At 33.6% G+C, this 23,225-nt stretch overlaps 1 long non-coding RNA gene across 2 annotated transcripts; it reads right to left on the bottom strand.

Annotated features, from left to right (window-relative positions):
* Positions 1-7,385: 7,385 nt before the first annotated feature.
* LOC135073157 (uncharacterized) lies at positions 7,386-8,336 on the bottom strand. 2 transcript variants are annotated; one of them, XR_010257587.1, is made up of 2 exons: positions 8,124-8,336; positions 7,386-7,711 (listed from the first exon to the last, which is right to left on the bottom strand). It is a non-coding gene; the product is annotated as an uncharacterized LOC135073157 (long non-coding RNA). The 2 variants fall into 2 exon arrangements; XR_010257588.1 differs by having other exon boundaries at positions 8,150-8,336.
* Between the last annotated feature and the right edge of the window lie 14,889 nt (positions 8,337-23,225).

Genomic DNA, 23,225 nt, shown 5'->3' with positions numbered 1-23,225 from the left:
TTCATTTCTTTTATTTTACGACCCCATAGATTTATAATGACACTGTAAATCTCTTTTATTAAGTGAGTTTGAATCCCCGATGCACAAATACACTGTGAGGTAGTCATAAGATTATACTACAGCCAGCTACTACTACCGATGTGTTATCCTGAATACATTTTATCAGAGACTGGAATATTTTGCATCGATTTTAATTCATCAAATAAGGGAATCATCTGAAATCGGATCGGATCCTTACAATCGTGTTTGTCAACTTTTATCACGTCAAAGTCAAAGTCAAAATTTCTTTATTTGTATAGACTATTAAACAGTGCTTACAAATCGTCAAATATTTTGCTCTTAAGGAGCCTCTACATGTCTCATAATCTTTTTACCCTACCAGCGCTTCGAGACCAACATTTGGCAAGTGCTGAGAAGAAGCGCCGCAACAAACTCAGTCACCACTGTCTGCCGGTTAATATAAATAAATAGAAAAAGCAGTAGTAACTAGGTAGATTTGATTCAGGAGCAGTTCACTGAATTTACCACGCATTCTTATAAGATACATATAAGAATGGGTATACAAAATTGCGTGGTATATTAAACAAGGTAGTAACGTGCTAATATCTAGACTTACAGATTAAGATACTTAAATACTAGTAGAAATGACTCGCTTTAATAAATTTGAATAACGTTTTACCCAGACTTCTTATCTTCATTTATTTATTTATTTTATTGGGCTATCAACATGAGATACAGTATTAAACACAATAAAAAAAACAATAAGCCAAAGGCTTAGGCTATCAAAGTTAGTTTTTACATTTTCAATAAAGCAGTGCCATTAGATATTCGAGCATAACATCTTTAAAAACATTACCCCAAAATGTGTCAACCAGAATCCCATATTTATGTCTATCACGCATGGGCACATAACAAAGTCACTATCAGAATTAAAAATAGTAGAGAGATTGAGTGTTCACGAATCACAATAGTTTTGAGTAAGTAGATCTTTTACTCGGTTTCAGAATACAGTCCGGTATTGAAGTACGGTAGTAGGGTAATTGTGCCGGTTTTCCGTCCAGCTCCTGTTTTCGTCCATTTGAATGACTTGCCACAAAGAAATACGGAAAATTGGAATACAAACCTAACTTTCCGTGCAAGTTTGGACTTGTTACAATCTATAATATCTAAGTAACAGTTCTGCCTGCATGAAAATGTAATTTGACAAGTAATAACTCCAAAAAAATCTACGGAAGTTGCTGCTGCACACAGGTGAATGGAAAACGTCGTCAAGTTAGAAAAAAAACGTGCCGGTAGGGAACTTTCATGGTATGTTTAATTACTGTTTTAGCTACTTTACGTAATGTTTTTGGCAAGTATGTCTAATTATTAGCATAATAAACACTATTTTAAGGGTTTATTAAAGTTTTTGTATAGAAATCTTAGATAATTAAGTGGACTAATAACTAGCATAACAATTTTGCAAGATTTTGGTTTTCGTCCACGTGGACGGAAACCCTGACACCTAGTTAATATTTTTAATAATCATTTTACTTCAATGGACCTACAAAATACATTGTTTTTTCTTCCAATATGATCTTTATTGCTATTACATTAAACATTTTAGTTTACGTCCACTTTTTAACAGTGATAAACCCATAAAAACCGTTAAAAAGATGTGGACGAAAACAAAAAACAGCTTTAAACGTTGTTGTGTTTTCGTCCATGACGTCATGAGCAAGCACTGGGGTGGACGAAAACCAAAATTAGCTATTCCTGTAGATTAGTTTTCGTCCATTTGTCCTTCGACCTATTGAAATATTTTCCTAAAGAAGAACGGTCATTTGTGACCCAGACCCGACAGAAACGAGACATACCTCAGTTTTTTTGTCATGTCTTAATTAGTTAAATTATATATTTTTTATATTCGAAATCTATGTATAACACCAAATTATTACCCTTTGTTTTTGTTCAGGCGTCATACAAAAACTAATACAAAATGCCTATTTATCACCAAAATTGGTAAATGTATGTACCTAAATAGCTGCTATGGAATGTATCTAGGTGACTTGGAGATACAGCCGGATTATACAGGGTGGAAACGAGAAGTTACAAAATCCAAAAATTCAATGTTACCAGCTTCCATAATCTGTAACCTATTATTGGTGCCGTTTGAAAGAGCTCATGAAGCACTTTCAGAATCAGTAACTAGTTTTTCGATATCTTGTATAGTTTAGAAATAATCGAGTGAGATCACTTATCGTTCCATATGTATAACCACCCTGTATAATCCGGCTGTATCTCCAGGTCACCTAGATACATTCCGTAGCAGCTGTAATAGACATTTAGGTACATACATTTACCAATTTTGGTGATAAATAGGCATTTTGTATTAGTTTTTGTATAACGCCTGAACAAAAACAAAGGGTAATATTTTGGTGTTATACATAGATTTCGAATATAAAAAATATATAATTTAACTAATTAAGACACGACAAAAAAACTGAGGTATGTCTCGTTTCTGTCGGGTCTGGGTTTTTTTTGTATGGGGCGTGACCGTTCTTCTTTAGGTAAGAAACTTATTTAAATCTTTTTGATATCATTTGAAAGCTAACAAAATTACCTTTCAAATGATATACCACAATCCATAGTTACTGTATTGTAGAATTGGTTTTAAGTTAACAATTCAACTGCACCCTTTTTTCTACACAGTGGTCGAAAACTAGCGTACACTAGGACGAAAACTGATTTTTTTGGACGAAAACTAGTGAAATCGCCTCTTTTGCATAAAATATTTTTTATAAAAAAACCCGTGGTATTTACTTATTGTCATATAATATTAACGTAAAGTAGACTATACAAGGACTAAAATGACATATGATACATATGAGTAAGGGTATTTTTAAGATATTCATTTCGCATCACAAAGTTGGCAACTCCGATAATTGGACGAAAACTAGCGCACTTACCCTACTTGTAAAAGAAAATACGTGCTAGAAAACGTCCTGGTGAATACTTTTCCACAAAGTTTCAGGATTATGAAAATCAATTTCACATTTGTTTATCACCTAGATATCAAACCTAATTCGCACCGGTCTTCAGTAGGTTAGGCAAGAATTGTTTGAGGAAGAGGTGTGCTGAAGAAGGATAGCAGCATTCCCACTGTGATGAGTGAGACGTAAGATCATCAAAGTTAAGAAACAATGCAAACAAACAGCTTCAGAAATAAAACTTAGTAGGTATGCTGTTAGTGTATTAGTAAAAAGTTATCGGGCAGGAAATTCCGATTTCAATCGAAATCTACTTATAATTGTTTCTCCTGTTAAATATTTAACGGCAATTTACAATCACGTTGGATTACTTACTTAAGTTTATTACAAATTCATTGCTTAAGTAATTGAATTAGGGTCGATAGCAATCGTTGGTGACAAACACTCCTACACTGTTACTTGAAGAGATAGGAAACTCCAGCCAAGAACCGGTGCATCAGCACGAAACAAAATATCCCGATGGAAAACAATGACAAAATTGAGTTAATTCGAGAATACGTCAAAACATTTCAAAAATACAAATATTGGGTATTACGAGCATCGGGATATGGAAGATTTAGTATAAGAAATAACCGAATCGTTGAAAAAACTTTCAGTTCTGTTGTTTATGGTGTTTTCGTGCTTACAATCAGCATTGTTGTCATGACCCACGTGATGTATGCGACAGCGATCCAAGCCAAAGTTGTTTCATACCCAGAAGTTGTAATATCTATGGAAGTATCGATAATAGTTTACTTGTTCGTGATAAATATCACTTTTGGAAATAAATCCAATATGGTGAAGATGATCGAGCACAGTTGTGAAATCGATGTGTTGTTGGGAATAAAGGAGACCAGATTCATGAGAGACATAGCTGACACAGCTTATTCTGCTATGAGTCTACTGGTGTTTATTTTCCAGCTTTTAGTACTTACAGTCGTGTGGTTCATATATGATGTTACAATTTTTGTGCATGTGATGGGGCACCTCTTTTTCTCGTGGGAATTTATCGTATTTTACGATGTCAACTATTTATTGACCCACTCCACTTTTTTAAACCTGAGGGCGCGATACATGAACGTGGCGTTGATGAAAGCCCTCAGAGTTAGGATCGAATATATTCCAGACTTGTTATTTTTCAATGGATTTTTTTGGAAAAGTAAACACAATGATCTAGTAAATATACAAGGGAAAGCGGATGTGATGAAGGTTGTTAAGGTTTACAAGATGTTCTTCGCCCATTTGAGGCTATTTGAAAAATGTTACCAATATACCGTAAGTACCTAAGATGCATTCTACCAGTGCGTCAACATTTTATTGGGAGTACCTACCAATAACAGTCTTTGAACGTCACGACCAGTTACTTTAACAAATGCACCTTATTTCAACTTACACTTAAAATCGCGTCACAGACAAGAGGTTATTTCCTGAATATTATTTTCCTTGATTGTGTAAAATTTTTCAGATTTTCACAGGAATACTGTGCATATCCATAGGTGCTTTATCCTGTGTGCAAACTCTCATAACTTTTGGGAAAACGGTGAGATTATCTTTTATTACTTCTATTAGTTTATTTTTACTTTTAAAAAACATAATATTAATATTTACTGGGCAGGTATTTACCACCCTAGATTGCATCTCTCTTGAAGTCCATAAGATTTTGTGAAGTAAAAGGATTATGATTAAAAGCGAACTATTTATTCATTGAATGTATGAACTTTGTAAGGGAAGCTATAAATCAACATAACTCCATAAGTTTTTTTGAAATTTTAAGATTTATCTATACAATTGTAAAATGTTTATTAAGGTTTGAGCTTTCTGTGTCTTTTTAATGACCTAATTAACCATAATTTGACTTTCTCAGGCATTTATTAAGTACGATTAAAAAATGAAACAGTCATCCCTTCATTAATTTTTTTATCAACATAAAAAGTAAATCCTCTTGGTAACTAAAGATACATATATCAGTTTAAATCCTTCTGTTAAGATTTATGTTTGAACCAAATAAAACCTTTCTTTCTTTCAAGAATCAGTCTTCTTTGTTTAGTAATAAGTAGGATACCTAAAATGATGACAATCAAAGTTGTTTATTTAGGTAGAAATAACGCATGATTTATGCTTGTTAAGACTTGGTGATATTTAGTTCTTAGTTTATTTTTTTACCAACAGAATCTAAGTCTAAAACTAAAAAAAAAAAACTCAAAAAAAATTTTTTTGGTGGTATTATAATAATTCGAAAATTTATTTTTCCCATACAGGAATTGGATACACCGAAAAAATATATCCTGATCAGTTGGCTAGTTTTGAGTTGGCTGTACTTGTTTGGTATGAGCCTTTTGATGGAGGTATTTTCGAGGCAAATAGAACAGACCAAATTAATTTGCACCTACGCTCAATTGAAATGTTTAAATAACGGTTAGTTGACTTTTCATTATGTTTTTCGTCCCTTTACTACAAGAATAATTTATGAAAACAACCTGGATTGATATTTATTTTCAGTAATGTTGTTTCGCTACAAGATTTCGCTTATACGTAATTAATTTTATTAAAACAAAATATGTTGTTATTCGTAATGTTTGCTTGTCTCTGTCGTATAAAATCTTAATATAGTACAGTCGCGGAATGAAAAGGTTCGTCACCTTAGTGTCGGTTTTCGCTTGCACTAGGTACTGTAAGAGTCAAACCTGCCAACATAACAGTGCAAGAAACAATGCTGCTAACATTTAAATAAATGTGACGTTTGCTAACGAAGAAGGTTTAGTTTATTTTTCTATCCCATCAGTGCAATGTTACAAAATGTATTTTTTTTTATTTAATAGAAATAATAATGGCAGGTTGAATCAACAAGAAGGTTTTAGTTTATCAATCATAATAATCTTCTTGACAAGATAAATGTCAAACAACTTTAATCTGAATAATTTTGAACTTTACTGACTAACAGTTAAAGATTATTTTCTCTAACTCGAGATTATTCTGTAACATAGTTTCAAAAGGTAATATGTGCTCGCGATTCGTTGAAGGAATCAATTTGAAAACTGACGAACCTTTTCATTCCGCGACTGTACAACAGCATATAAGAAAATAATTTATGAGTTATTGTATTTTTATTACTTTTCAGAAGCAGTATACAAGTTCACGAAGCCTATATTGCGCGCACTTGAAGTCAGGGTGGCGCGCACCTCCATATATGGTTTGTTTTTCTTCGATCCTGGAGCGACGCTGCGCCTAGCAGCCTCTACTTTCCTTTATATTACTGCACAGATTCAAATATCAATGCCTGACGAAGAAATGGGAAATAGTGGAAACTTTACTATTGCCGGTTGTGATAAGGTTTCAGGAAAATTATAAAAAAAATGTTACCTACTATTGAAATATGTAATTTAAAACAAAGTAATACTCGTAGTATTCAATCTCACACTAAGTTCGTAGATTTAAATGGGTAAATAATATGTAATGTTATGCCTATGGCATCGAAGTTCGAACCCACGGACTATCACTAGGTAATAACAAACAAGTTTACATCTATTTATTAATGAACGCACTATGAAGAATTATTGTATTGATAAACTACTTATACTATTAAAGCTTTAACGACGACGCGACGGAATCGCATCGAGTTTGGGTTCATTGGATTTGTCTTGCCGCGCACCTTTTTAGTGCAGTAATTAAAAGCGTGTTTTTTGTTTTTTAAACTAGGTACTAATGTACAGTCACGGAATGAAAAGGTTCGTCAGTTTTCAAATTGATTCCTTCAACGAATCGCGAGCACATATTACCTTTTGAAACTATGTTACAGAATAATCTTGAGTTAGAGAAAATAATCTTTAACTGTTCGTCAGTAAAGTTCAAAATTATTCAGATCAAAGTTGTTTGACGATTTATCTTGTCAAGAAGATTATTATGATTGATAAACTAAAACCTTCTTGTTGGTTCAAACTGCCATTATTATTTCTATTAAATAAAAAAAACTATTGTCAATTGGTCAATGTCATCATTGCAGTTTTTTTGGCGGGAAGCTCTCGAGGCGGGAGGTTCAACTTTTTCTTTGCGAGTTTAATAAAATTTAATTAAATAGTTAATCTAACAGTAAATTAGCGGCTATAGTGGCGAGATGAGTTCTGACAGTGGGGGTAAAGACCCCAAGCATAATACTAAGAAGAGAAAAGTAGATGAAGTACAAGATGATGAGTCTATACATGCACCATACTACAAGAAGAACCATATACGTTGTTATCCTGATAATTCTCCAGGTTGTATATTTCCTGTATACATACAAAGCACAAATGACACTGTAAAGTTTGGAAACAAGGACCCTATCTACCTAAATAACATTTTTAGTCGGTACAACAAGGGAGTCAAAGAAATAAAACGAGTGAATGCAATGCGGTATGCTGTTATTTTTGATAATGCAAAGAATGCTAATGCGTTACTGTTTAACTCAACATTCTTGTCTTCTCATGACATCAAAGCCTTCATCCCTGCGGCAACATCAGAATGCATAGGAGTTATACGATACATTCCCACAGATCTTAGCTGCAAACATCTATTTGACAAACTTCTCAGTTCACAGGAGATCCTGGCAGTCAGAAGGTTCACGAAGCGCACTCCTGAAGGTATCATCCCATTGCAAACTGTATCTCTGACCTTTGCAGGTAATGTACTCCCCGAGCATGTTAACTATGGTCTAAGCATTGTACCTGTAACTGAATACATTAAGCCTGTAATGCAGTGTTATAAATGTATGGCATTTGGTCATACTACTAAATTTTGTAAAAGGAACATCGTATGCTCCATATGTTCACAACCTCACTCATACAAAGAATGTACTAACGCAAACAAACCTCTATGTGTCAATTGTAAAGGCGAGCATATTGCTGTGGCAAGGATTTGTCCAGTTAAACAACAGAAAATTGAAGAAAACAAATATAAAATAATGAACAAAACTACTTTGGGTTCTTTCTTCCCAACTTTAAACAAATCTTTTGCCAAAGCAGTAGGTTCCCGACCTCAACAACAAAATGTTAAAGACACGAAAGAGATTAAAAATAAAAACTTGTTGACTGATGTTATCAATAATGATCTAATTATTAAAGCTATTGTTGATACTTTATTAACTTTTTGTGACAAAGAAAACAGCTTGCCAATTAATTCCTCTAATATTAAAGAAATGTTTTTAAAGAAAGTTTCTCAAAATGGATAGTAAATCTTTAGTTATTGTTCAACACAATATTCAGAGTCTTAAGCCTAAGACTCCCTTCGTAAGTGAGCTTTTAATTACACTCAATATTGATATTTTAATTCTCAATGAAACTTGGTTAAATTCATCAGATTCAGTAAAATTTAGAGGTTATAAAATATTTAGAAATGACAGTGACACTGGTTACGGTGGTGTTGCCATTATTTGTAAAAACTCTCTTTTAACATCAGAAATTGTTACAGCAAGTAATGATAGAATCCAAACATTAGCCATTAGTGTAAAAGTAAATCGTAATAGTTCAATAACAGTTTTGGGTGCGTATTGTCCTCCACGTCCTGGTCGTTTTCCAGTAAATAATTTAAAAAATATTATTAGTTCTTTACCTTCTCCAGTTCTAGTAATGGGCGACTTCAATGCCCATCATACAGCATTTGGGTCTTCTACAAACAAGCCAAGAGGTATTCAGATTTATGATATGCTTGATGAAATTAATTTGTATATATTAAACGATGGTCAGCCTACCACACTAAGCCGTCCCAATCATTCGGCATCAGCAATCGACATTGCATTCGTATCTCCTTCATTAGCAGCTTCAGCAGAGTGGTCAGTTTATACAGAGGATACCTTAGGTAGCTATCATTTTCCTACTTTAGTTAACTTAAATTATGATTGTGAAATATACCAAGATTCCTGTAGTTTTGAAAAGTTTATTTACAAAAAAGCTGACTGGTTAGGCTATACAATCAAATCTAGAACGATTTTTAATCATCTTCTTGATTATCCAGACCCGCTCTTTGCTTATGCAGAATTTTGTGACTTATTAAATGCTTTGAGAAAAGATTTTATACCGATACACACTTATGATAGTAATAATAGACGCAAAGTTTATAAGCCTATGCCATGGTGGAATGAAACTTGTTCCAATGCAGTTAAGGAAACTAAATTAGCTCTTCATATGTATAGACGTCATCCAACAATAGAAAATTACATTATTTATAAAAAACTTGAAGCATCTAAAAGATTGATTATTAAAGAACAAAAGATAATCAGTTGGAAAAAATTGTGTTCTAGCTTTGATCGTTGTACACCAATCAGCAAAATATGGAAGTTCATTAAAGTTTTTAATAGAAAAGCTTCAAAGCCTGATAGCAAAGATGAAGAATTTTTACAAGATTTTTTTGATAAACTAGCTCCTAATCATGATTCTGTAGATACTGACCACCTCAACAATTTATTTGTTTTTAATGATTTTAATATACATTTGAATTCACTTTTTACTGAAACAGAGTTTAATTTTTCTTTAAATTCTAAAAAAGACACTTCTCCAGGACTTGATGATATTCCGTATATTTTGATTAAACGCTTAGACCCTTCAGCTAAATTAATTTTGCTTAATATTTTCAACAATTTGTGGTCCGCTGGCTTAATACCAAAGTCATGGAAAACTATCGCTGTAGTTCCTATTCTCAAACCGGATAAGGATCCTAAATATGCTGATTCTTACAGACCTATTTCTTTATCTTCTTGTGTAGGGAAAATTTTTGAAAATATGTTAAAGACTAGATTAGAACTTTTTGTGGAATCTAGATTAATTATCCCTCACGATCAATTTGGGTTTCGTAAAGGCCGTTCTACATTAGATAGTCTTGTAAAGTTCACAGGTGATATTCAAGAATCTTTTTGTGATCACAGCTATTTATTATGTACCTTCTTAGATGTGAGTGGAGCGTTTGATAACGTCAATCTTTTAACCCTTGTTGAGATTCTACATAGCTTCAATATCCCAGGTAAAGTGTGCAAATGGATTTTTGATTTTTTTTATTCGCGTACCGTTTATTTAAAGTTCAACAATGTCCTTCATGGTCCAAAATTAGTTTATAAAGGGGTTCCTCAGGGGGCCACCTTATCTCCCTTGATTTACTTGCTGTACACATCTCAAATACATAGGTTTATTTCAGTTCCTAGATTATCGGTTTTGCAATATGCAGATGATATTGTGTTGTACACTACTAATAGAAATTTATCACTTGCCGAATTTACTATTAATGAAGCTTTACGTCAATTATATTTGTATTATAATGTTAAGTTGAAACTAGATGTAAATCCCACTAAAAGCTCGGGCATGATTTTCACTAAGAAAAATGATTCTCAGTCTCGTGATCATGTAAATATTGTATATAATTCTGTAAATATTCAATTAGTGGAAGAAAAGAGATTTTTAGGTATTATTTTTGACTCTCAATTAATTTTTCATTCTCATGTGCTTAAAATTGTAGATAAAATGCAAAAAACTGTAAATATCATGAGACACTTAGCAAGTGTTACGTGGGGAATGGACCCAAAAATTTTAAATATGGTCTTTAAGGCTATAGTTAGATCTCATTATGACTATGGACTTATTGTTTATGGGAGATATCTAAGTAATTTTTTGTATCGTAAGCTAGAAGTCATTCAAAACAAGGGATTAAGAATTATAACTGGAGCTTTTTGTTCAACTCCAATAAATTCCTTAGAAATAGAGTCCGGGATTCCACCAATCTTAGTTAGACTTAGATATTTAACAGAAAAGTTTTATGTTAAGATTTTAAGTAATAAAATGTACTTTAATTTGTATTACAACAATTGTCTTTTGCAATGTGAGCATTTAAATGAACTAAAAGAAATTTGTAAATGCATAGACCATAGGGTAAATTGGGATCTAAGTACATTAGAAATTCAGACTAAGATACCAATGGTTTGCTTGAAGAAAGTTAATAACAACTATGAGTTTGTCCAATTTGTAAATAGCGAAAAGGTTCGGCATCGGAAGATATACACAGACGGTTCTAAAACTGAGGAAAACACTAAAGCAGCGTATTATGATTCAAGAGTTAAGTTTGGGAGATGTTTTACACTTGATAAGAACGCATCAATTTTCACAGCGGAAGCCTATGCAATATATACTGCATTGCAATATATTGGAGGAATAAGAGATGAGAATACTTTCTTGATTGTTACCGACTCCTTGAGTGTCCTCACTTGTCTTCAAAACACTCATATTCATTACAAGACCAACATCTACATAACGAAAATAAGAGAAATATTATTGAATAATGATTGCAAGCAAATAGAGTTTATGTGGGTCCCCTCGCATTCTGGGATTACTGGCAATGAAATAGTGGACAGATTGATGAAGATAGAAAGTCCATATAGTGGCGATTCACGGTATCCAGCGCCCCCTGTACCCATCTCAGACTATGACTCCATCTTGAAAACCCGTATGTTCGATAATTGGCATGAAGAGTGGAATATCACTAAATTAACCAAAGGAAAATGGTATGGACAAATACAACAGAAACTTCCAAGAAAACCATGGTACTGCAAGTCGCAAAGTTCTACCTCAAGAAGTTTCATCACTACAATGAATCGCTTACGACTTGGACACGCAAAATTTCCAACCCACCTTAAACGGATTAAAATGGTCACTACAGATAAATGTGAATTTTGCCAGGCAGATGCGGCAGACTTAGACCATCTTATTCTTCAGTGCCCAGCCTTTAATTTGGAAAGGCTTCTGCTAGTGGATGGCTTACTGAAGATCTATCAAGAAGATGAAAATATTCCCCGCCTCTTGCCATCCATACTAGCGAATGAAAAGACGTACCCACATATTTACCAGTACATTGTAAATACACATATAAATTTATGAAGACATTTCAACTAAGATACAGAAGAACAGAAATCCATTGAAAACACTCAGAAAGTACTCATGAATGAAAATATACAAAGAAAGAAATAACTCACTAAAGAATTGGCCGTAAGGACACTATCCGAAGCCGTTAAATCTGTTCAAAAAAAAAAAAAAAAGTCATCATTGCATTGCATTGATGGGATAGAAAAATAAACAAGCAAAACCTTATTCGTTAGCAAACGACATATTTATTTCAATGTTAGCAGCACTGTTTCTTGCACTGTTATGTTGGCAGGTTTGAATCTTACAGTACCTAGTGCAAGCGAAAACCGACACTAAGTTGACGAACCTTTTCATTCCGCGACTGTATTTAAAGCTCGAGTGACCTATTTTTCTTGAAAATTGTCTGATCGGATTATGAAAATCAATTTTATATTTTGTTTATTACCTGTACAACATAAATTATTCGCACCGATCTGCAATGAGTCGACTCAGTATCGTGCGAGGAAAAGGTGCACTGAGAAAGGATAGGTACAACCATTCCCACTAAATTGAGATTTAATAGGCTAGAAATTAAGTAGCGACTTTAACATTTTTTTTAATCAAAATCAAGCTATTAAAACTAATACAAACTTATTACATAAACAGCTTCAGTACAGTACTTGGCATGTACCAGAGTACTTACTTCTTGTAATGACTACTTCTTCTAAGTGACCACTCAAATCAATGTTATCAGTAAAAAATATTATCAGATATAAAATCACATTACAACCACCCCAATCCAGACTTTATACGTATTCTTTTTAAAATTGTTTCCCCTGAGAATTACTTACGGCAATATTTTACAATCACATTTGTTGATCCATTGCATTTGAATTAGTGTTGATTACAATCGTTGGTGTTAAACACTCCTACACTATAACGTGAAGAGTCAGGATACTCCAGAAGCAAAAGACCGGTGCATCAGCACGAAACAAAATATCCCGATGGAAAACAATGACAAAATTGAATTGATTCAAGAATACGTCAAAAAGTTGCAAAAATGCAAATATTGGATATTACGAGCATCGGGATATGGAAGATTTAGTATAAGTAATAACCGAATCGTTGAAAAATCTTTCGGTTCTGTTATTTATGGTGTATTCGTGCTTATAATCAGCATTGTCGTCATGACCCACCTGATGTATGCGACAGCAATCCGAGACAAAGTTGTTTCATACTTAGAAGTTGTAATATCTATGGAAGTATCGGTGATAGTTTACTTGTTGGTGATAAATATCTCTTTTGGCAATAAGTCCAATATGGTGAAGATGATCGAGCACAGTTGTGAAATCGATGTGTTGTTGGGAATAAAGGAGACCAGATTCATGAGAGACATCGCTGACACAGCTTACTCTGTCATGGGTCTAGCGGTGTTTATTTTCCACCTTACAGTAATTACACCCATGTGGTTCATATATGATGCTACAATTTGGATGCATGTGATGGGACACCTCTTTTTCTTGTGGGAATTCCTCGTATTTTACGATGTCAATTATTTATTGACCCATTCCACTTTTTTGAACCTGAGGGCGCGATACATGAACGTGGCGCTGATGAAAGCCCTCAAAGTTAAGGTTCAATATATTCCAGACTTGTTCATTTTCAATGGTTTGTTTTGGAAAAGTAAACACAATGATGTAGTAAATATACAAGGGGAAGCAGATGTGATGAAGTTTGTTAAGGTTTACAAGATGTTCTTCGCCCATTTGGAACTATTTGAAAAATGTTACCAATGTACCGTAAGTAACCTAAGATGCATTCAACCAGTGTCCAATATTTTTTGGAAGCCCCTATCTATACAATGCCACGACTGTTGCTTTAACAAATGCACTTTTTGTGATTTGATTTTACACTTATTTATCCGTGATTGCGTTTATTTTTTTAGATTTTCACAGGAATACTGTGCATATCCGTAGGTGCTTTATCCAGCGTACAGGCTCTCATAATTTATGGGAAAACTGTGAGTGGCTAATTTTTATAACTATTATTACTTACTTGTAAGTCAACATAACTCCATAAGTTTTTCCTTCAGATTATAAAGATTTAGCAAAAAAACGGTTTTTTCTTGTAATTTTGCTTTGATTGCAACTTCCAATAATAATTTATTGACTCATGTTTAACTTTCCATCAGATATTTTAAAATATAACGTCAAAAATAGCAAATGATCACATGACATATTATATTATTATATTAATTCGTATAATTATTATTTTTTCCCATAGGAAATGGATACGCTGAAAAAATATATCCTGATCAGTTGGCTAGTCCTAAGTTGGCTGTACTTCGTAGGTATGAGCGTGTTGGTGGATATATTTTCGAGGCAAATAGAACAGACCAAATTAATTTGCACCTACGCTCAATTGAAATATATAAATAATGGTTAGTTGCCTTTTCATTATGTTTTCTGTGCCTTTACTATACAATTTAAAAAAAGAACTTAGATTAATAATTTGTTTTCAGTAATGATGTTGTTCTACAAGTGATGTAGCTCAACACGTATTTAATTTTATTAATACAATTTATGTTAGCCTAGGTGTAGACCACCGACTATTAGTTGGCCGATATTTGGATCAGGCTGGAGACGTATGAAAGTGCTCACATTACACCGATTTGGTATCGGCCAATTTTTCATACAAATTAGAATCGGCCCTAACTATCGGCCGACAAAAAGTCGGTGGTCTGCGCCTAGGCTTATTCGTGATGTTTGCTTGTCTTTTGTAGTACGAAATTGAAACATAGAACAACATTTTTTTTCAGAAGCAGTATACCAGTTCACGAAGCCTATATTGCGCGCACTTGAGGTCAGGGTTGCGCGCACCTCCATATATGGTTTGTTTTTCTTCGATCCTGGAGCGATGCTGCGCATTGCAGCCTCTACTTTCCTTTATTTTACTGTGCAGATTCAATTTTCAATGCCTGCTGAAGAAATAGGAAACAGTGGAAACGTTACTAATACCGATTGTGTTGAAGTTTTAGGAAAACTATAAGAAAATTATTACTATTGGAATAATTTTAAAATAAGTAATACTCGTTGTGTTCAATCTCACATTAAGTTAGTAGATTTAAATGGGTAAATGTGTAATATCGTAGTAAAATAATGAGTAATTATGCCTGTGACATCGAAGTCACGGACTATCGCTAGTTACTTGTAATAAACAAGTTTACATCTATTTATTAATGACCGCACCATGAACAATTTATTGATTTATTATATTGATGAACTCTTTAAAGCTTTAGCGTGCTAGATGCTACTCGTTTAAAGCCTACGCGAACTTTTGTATTTTTTTTTTAATTTCCTGATACATACTTTTCCGCAAAGTCCCAGAATTATGAATATCATTTTTTTACTGATTACCACATAAAGTATTCGCACCGATTTCCAATGAGCTTACTCAATATCGTGTAAGAAAAAAGTGCGCTGAGAAAGGATACAACCAACATTAGGAATGGTTGAATTAGGAATGGTGGAAGGGACATATTAATGTTGAAATGTAATGGGCTAGTAATAATACAAATAAAGAGTGTAGCATGTAGAGTTCTTCTAATGATTACTTCTTCTAAATGACCACTCCATTCAATGTTATCGGTAAAAAGTTATCAGGCAGAAAATCGCATTACAAACACTCAAATTCCGACATCATTAAAATCTGTTTCTAATTCTTTCCCCTGAGTAATATTTAACGGCAATATTTTACATTCACGTTCGTTGATAGTTATCTAGGTACGTTTATTAGAAATCTATTGCATAATTGAATTAGTGTTGATTACAATCGTTGGTGTCAACACTCGTACACTATAAGGCGAAGAGGCAGGATACTCCAGAAGCAAAGGACCGGTGCATCAGCACATAACATAATATCCCGATGGAAAACAATGACAAAATTGAGTTGATTCGAGAATACGTCAAAAAGTTACAAAAATGCAAATATTGGATATTACGAACATTAGGATACGGCAGATTTAGTATAAGCAATAACCGAATCGTTGAAAAATCTTTCAGTTCTGTTGTTTATGGTGTATTCGTGCTTATAATCAGCATTGTCGTCATGACCCACGTGTTGTATGCGACAGCGATCCGAGACAAAGTTGTTTCATACTCAGAAGTTGTTATATCTGTGGAAGTGTCACTGATAATTTACCTGTTCTTGATAAATATCACTTTTGGCAATAAGTCCAATATGGTGAAGATGATCGAGCACAGTTGTGAAATCGATGTGTTACTGGGAATAAAGGAGACCAGATTCATGAGAGACATCGCTGACACAGCTTACTCTGTCATGAGTCTAGCTGTGTTTATATTCCAATTTATAGTAGTTACATGCATGTGGTTCATATTTGACGTTTCAATGTTTGACCATGTGACAGGAAGCCTCTATTTCTCGTGGGCATTCCTCGTATTTTATGATGTTAATTATTTATTGACCCACTCCACTTTTTTGAACCTGAGGGCGCGATACATGAACGTGGCGCTGATGAAAGCCCTCAAAGTTAAGGTTCAATATATTCCAGACTTGTTCGTTTTCAATGGATTTTTTTGGAAAAGTAAACACAATGATCTAGTAAACTTACAAGGGGAAGCGGATGTGATGAAGTTTGTTAAGGTTTACAAGATGTTCTTCACCCATTTGAAACTATTTGAAAAATGTTATCAATATACCGTAAGTTCCTAAGATGCATTCTGCCAGTGCGCTTAATATTTTTTTGGAATTTACACATAAAAAGCTATTTATTTATCCTTAATTGCATAAATAATAATAATCCGTGATTGCGTTTTTTTTTTCAGATTTTCACAGGAATACTATGCATATCCGTAGGTGCTTTGTCCTGCGTACAAATTCTCATAATATTTGGGAAAATGGTCAGTGGCTATCCTTCTAACTATTATGTCTTCTCTCAGAACCAATTATACTTCATTTTTTATATTAATTCAACACATTCCTTTAAATAAAGTTACGGTAGAACTAATTTCCAATAGAAATTTAAATACAACTTGTGGTCGGAAATCATTATTTTTAGCTATCTAGAATGTAGATATTTTAGCACTATATTTATGACTAAGAACTAGCAAAATAAAAAAAAACATGATAACTTTAAAATCAGGAATTATTCGCTTAAATTTCTTTAAAAAAATAGTGTTTTTCGACCATAACTTACATAGAAAAATCTAATGGAAATGAGTTCTACCGTTACCCCTTTCGAAGAATGAATCGAACTCCCGGTGACCCAGTATATTATTACATAATGTATATTAACTATAGCGAATTAAAAGCAAACTAAGTAACTAGGTAACTACTTGTTCAATGAATGAAATGAACCAATGGGAACCTTTCATCAATAAAATTATTTTTTTCTTGATTATAAGATTTATCTTTTGGTTTTTTTTTTTACTTGTAGCATTGCTTTGTTCGATTGCAACTTCCAATACATTATGCATTATTATAATAATTTGTATATTTATTTTTCTTACAGGGAATGGATACGCTGAGAAGATATGTTCTGATCAGTTGGCTAGTCCTTAGTTGGCTGTACTTGCTAGGTATGAGCGTGTTGGTGGATATATTTTCGAGGCAAATAGAACAGACCAAATTAATTTGCACCTACGCTCAATTGAAATGTCTAAATAATGGTTAGTTACCTTTAATTATGTTTTACTATACGATTAATTTATGAAAACAGCCTAGTTAGATTTTTTGTTTTTAGTTGTTTTGTTGCGCTAAAATTTATTAAGCTTAACACGTATTTAATTTTAGTAAAACTATGTTTGCTTGTCTTTGTGTAGTAGGAAATTGAAACACTGTAATATGTACCGTACAATATGATATAATAATATGAAAATATTAATTATTGTATTTTTTTTCCAGAAGCAGTATACCAGTTCACGAAGCCTATATTGCGCGCACTTGAGGTCAGGGTTGCGCGCACCTCCATATATGGTTTGTTTTTCTTCGATCCTGGAGCGACGCTGCGCCTAGCAGCTTCTACTTTCCTTTATATCACTGCGCAGATTCAATTAACAATGCCCGCTGAAGGAAACGGCAACAGTGAAAACTGTACTATTGCTTATTAATACACCACAAAATTTTTATCATCGAAAAAATTTTAACAGGTTATGTAGAAACGTGTGAAATATTTAAAGCAAAAGAAAAATAAATGTTTTTCATAAAGTTAATTTTTTTATTAAATTTTCTTTAGTCCGTATTTTACGCGTCACAGCTTTGTCACTCCGCTGCTCGCTAGAGTAGTCGTACGCACTCGCACGTTGCATCGATCTGTCTGTCTCGCTCACGCCTCGACCACGCTTCCAGTGTTATTATTACATACTTATCTAACTTAGACCATTTTGAATTCTAATAAGTGTTACATTATCGTACGTAAATAGTGCTAGCGACGCGTGTGTCCATAAATTACCAATTTTAGAAGGAAATTTTGAGTCACTTTATTTAACTTCTTTTTTTGCGCAAATGGGATCAGTATCAATAACTCATTACCCAGAATTTTTTTTTTCGGTGATAAAAATTTAGTGGTGTATAATTAATTTAACATTTGTTTATTACCCGTAAAAAAATTAAGTTAAAAATTAGGCCGTTTATGCCTCCAAAAACGTACCTACCTATATTTGGACAGTCAAGGAAAAGAAAATGTATTGGGTATTTTCCGCTGAACTCTCAAGTAATACTGTCTTATAGGGCAAGTGACCCGGTTGTGGCCACCGACCCCTTTGTGGCCATTTAGAACTTCAAATCGTTATAACTAAGGCAAAGACTAATATATTACTATATGGTTTACGGGAATAAAAATATCTAATATTAGCAACACTGATAGCGTTAACAGCTTTGATGTGTCAAGCTTCACTTCAATCCAACAAGTCATTATTTTTTGAGAAGCGGTAATTGTCTTAAGTCTTAGCAAAAAGGCTAAGGCGAGCGGGTGAGTAAACAATCATTATTTTCTAAAGCCTTCTTATTTTTTTAAATGTTTATGTTAATCCTTAATAAAGAATACACTGTCTAAGTGGTACTAATGATATTTTATCGCTATTTGTTTATTAAGTGGGTTTATGAGAGGTGGCCACTAATGGAGCCAGAATGAATGAATTTTCCCATCTTTGGCCACATGACTGGCCAAAAGTGGTGCACGAAGAACCCCACTTTTGGCCATTTAGTTTTTATCGTGATTTTTCAATTTAATTACTTAGCTATTATGATATAAGTAATCGATTCATTTTCAGAGTTACGATTATAATGCCACCAACGAAACCAAATACTAAAAAAATCGGTGTTGTGAAAAGAAAATTGTTCTAGTACTAACCGCATAAACTTATACTATAGGTTAATGTTGATCTCCTTAATTGTAATTTCAATTCAAGCTGAGATATTATATTTCATACTAGCGGCCGCCCACGACTTCGTACGCGTGGATCCCGTTTTACCCCCTTCATCTATCTTACGCGGTTTAGATTTTTTTGTACAAATGTTTTTTCCCGCTAACTCCCGTTCCCGTGGGAATTTTGCAATATCCTGTTGTAACTAAGCTTTAAGTTTACTAAGGTACCTGCATGCAAAATTTCAAGCGTCTAACTTAAGCGGTTTAGATTTTTCATACAAAAGGATTTTCCCGCGAATTCCCGTTCTCGTGGGTATTTCGGGAATTCCTTGTAACTAAGCTTTAAGTTTACTAAGGTACCTACATACCAAATTTCAAGCGTCTAACTTAAGCAGTTTAGATTTTTCATACAAAAGGATTTTCCCGCGAATTCCCATTCCCGTGGGAATTTCAGGAATTCCTTGTTGTAACTAAGCTTTAAGTTTACTAAGGTACCTACATACCAAATTTCAAGCGTCTAACTTAAGCAGTTTAGATTTTTCATACAAAAGGATTTTCCCGCGTATTCCCGTTCCCATATGAATTTCTGGAATTCCTTGTAACTAAGCTTTAAGTTTACTAAGGTACCTACATACCAAATTTCAAGCGTCTAACTTAAGCAGTTTAGATTTTTCATACAAAAGGATTTTCCCGCGAATTCCCATTCCCGTGGGAATTTCGGGAATTCCTTGTTGTAACTAAGCTTTAAGTTTACTAAGGTACCTACATACCAAATTTCAAGCGTCCAACTTAAGCAGTTTAGATTTTTCATACAAAAGGATTTTCCCGCTAATTCCTGTTCCCGTGGGAAGTATACTATAACCTGCCCAGGAGTATGAAAAATAATTGTACCAAGTTTCGTTAAAATCCGTCGAGTAGTTTTTGTTTTTTTTTTATGAATTTTGATGGCCAGAACTGGCACATGACTGTGGCCAGAAATGGGGTAAAGCTGGCCAAAAATGGCACAAATTCCCATTTCTTTTTCTTTTCTACAGGATAATTTTTCCATTGGATCATTATGAAAAAAAATGTATCCTTAGGCTAGATCTAATTATATTTAATCACTTTTTACAAGAAATAAGTCCGTGATAACAAAAACTGTAAAATTATATAGCCTCAAAGTCTAAAAAATTCTTAAAATGGCCAAAACCGGGTCACCTGCCCTACTACAAGTATAGAAAAACCGAAATTTTGTAATTAAAACATCATAAAAACAGGATCGTTATTCCCACAAGCTTGCATCGATTTTTAATTATTTTCACGATGTAGTTTTCGATATAATATGATGAAGTATTTTAAAAAATCCTTTGAACGAAATCCTCGATGCGCGAGTCCGTTTCGCGCTTGGCCGGATTTTTATCGAAATCAAGCCATTAAAACTAATTCAAATATGGTTATTTGTCCATAATATCGCTTTAGTATACTACCCACAAGCATGTAGAGCTACTTCTAATGACTACTTTTTCTAAATGACCACTCTAATCAATAGGTATGTTATCAGTAAAAAGTTATCAGATTGAAAATCACTTAAGAAAACCACCCCACTCCAATCCAGACTTTATTCTAAATCTGTTTTTAATTGTTTCCCCTGAGTAATATTTAACGGAAATACTTTACAATCACATTGGTTGATCGTAAGTAACTAAGTAGTTACTAGATTTTACGATTGTTAGAAATCCATTTCTTAATTGAATTAGCCTTGATTACAATCGTTGGTGTTAAACACTCCTACACTATAACGTGAATAGACAAGATACTTCAGAATCTAAGAGCCGGTGCATCACAGCACGAAAAAAAAATATCCCGATGGAAAACAATGACAAAATTGAGTTGATTCGAGAATACGTCAAAAAGTTGCAAAAATGCAAATATTGGGTTTTACGAGCATCGGGATATGGAAGATTTAGTATAAGAAATAACCGAATCGTTGAAAAATCTTTCAGTTCTGTTGTTTATGGTGTATTCGTGCTTACAGTCAGCATTGTCGTCCTGACCCATATGACGTATGCGACAGCGATACGAGACAAAGTTGTTTCATACTCAGAAGTTGTAATAAGTGTGGAAATATCGATGATAGTTTACTTGTTCGTGATAAATATCACTTTTGGCAATAAGTCCAATATGGTAAAGATGATCGAGCACAGTTGTGAAATCGATGTGTTGTTGGGAATAAAGGAGACCAGATTCATGAGAGACATCGCTGACACAGCTTACTCTGTCATGGGTCTAGCTGTGTTTATATTCCAGCTTATAGTAATTACATCCTTATGGTCCATATATGATGTTACAATGTTTGACCATGTGACCATGAGCCTCTTTTACTCGTGGGGATTCCTCGTATTTTACGATGTCAATTACTTATTGACCCATTCCACTTTTTTAAACCTGAGGGCGCGATACATGAACGTGGCGCTGATGAAAGCCCTCAAAGTTAAGGTTCAATATATTCCAGATTTGTTGTTTTTCAATGGATTTTTTTGGAAAAGTAAACACAATGATCTAGTAAATATACAAGGGGAAGCGGATGTGATGAAGTTTGTGAAGGTTTACAAGATGTTCTTCGCCCATTTGAAACTATTTGAAAAATGTTACCAATATACCGTAAGTTCCTAAGATGCATTCTGCCAGTGCGCCTAATATTTTTGGAAACACCAATTTTACCATTACACAATTCCATGACAGTTGGTTTAATTAACAAATACACCTTTTGTGATTTGAATTTCTTAAAAAACTATTCCTTGATTGCCTTAAATTTTTCAGATTTTCGCAGGAATACTGTGCATATCCATAGGTGCTTTGTCCTGTGTGCAAATTCTCATAACTTATGGGAAAACGGTCAGTGGCTATACTCATTACTTCATTTTTCACTTTTAAAAAAGTTAGATTATAGCGAATTAATATGATATGGTTTAGCAAACTACTCGTTCAATGAATTATCTCAACTTTTTATGGGAAGCTTTAATCAATACAACTCCATAAGTTTTTCCTTGAAGTTTACGATATATCCAGCATTATTTTTTCTTGTAACTTTGCTTTGATCATTTGTTAATTTGTATACAGGGTGATTTTGTTATCAGATTTACGTAAAGAAAACATTTATTTTTCATTTTTAATTGTTTTTATCAGGTGCACGTGGTTTTGAAATTGACACCCGCGAATCAGATTTTCAATACTTCTTTCGCGAAAAATACCGCGTTAAGGATAATTAAGATAAAGTTGTATTGTAAAAAAGCTCTTATTAAAAAAATTGGATACTGATAACAAAATTACCCTGTATTTATTTTCTCTACAGGGAATGGATACGCTGAAAAAATATGTCCTAATCAGTTGGCTAGTCCTTAGTTGGCTGTACTTACTAGGTATGAGCGTGTTGGTGGATATATTTTCAAAGCAAATAGAACAGACCAAATTAATTTGCACCTACACTCAATTGAAATATATACATAATGGTTAGTTACTTTTCCTTATACTTTCCGTGCCTTTACGATACGAATAATTTATGAAAGCAACCTAGATTGATTTTTTTAGCAATGTTGTTGCGCTACTATTGATTAAGCTCAACATGTATTTAATTTTATTAAAACAAATTATGCTTGCTTGTCTTTATGTAGTACAAAATTGAAACATAGTAGGTACAACATTTATTTTTATTTTTCAGAAGCAGTATATAAGTTCACGAAGCCTATATTGCGCGCACTTGAGGTCAGGGTGGCGCGCACCTCCATATATGGTTTGTTTTTCTTCGATCCTGGAGCAACGCTGCGCCTTGCAGTCTCTACTTTCCTTTATATCACTGCGCAGATTCAAATAACAATGCAAGTTAAGTCTAAGTTAACGTAAAAAAATTACGTACCTATTTGCGACAGTCAAGGGAAAGAAAATGTATTGGGTATTTTCCATTGACCTAGATCTAAGAAAAGAATGCCGGAAATTGGCGTCTTTTTT

This window comes from Ostrinia nubilalis, chromosome 7, assembly GCF_963855985.1.
Source record: "Ostrinia nubilalis chromosome 7, ilOstNubi1.1, whole genome shotgun sequence".
NCBI classification, from domain to species: Eukaryota; Metazoa; Arthropoda; class Insecta; order Lepidoptera; family Crambidae; genus Ostrinia; species Ostrinia nubilalis.
This window is presented reverse-complemented; position numbering and strand designations above follow the sequence as displayed.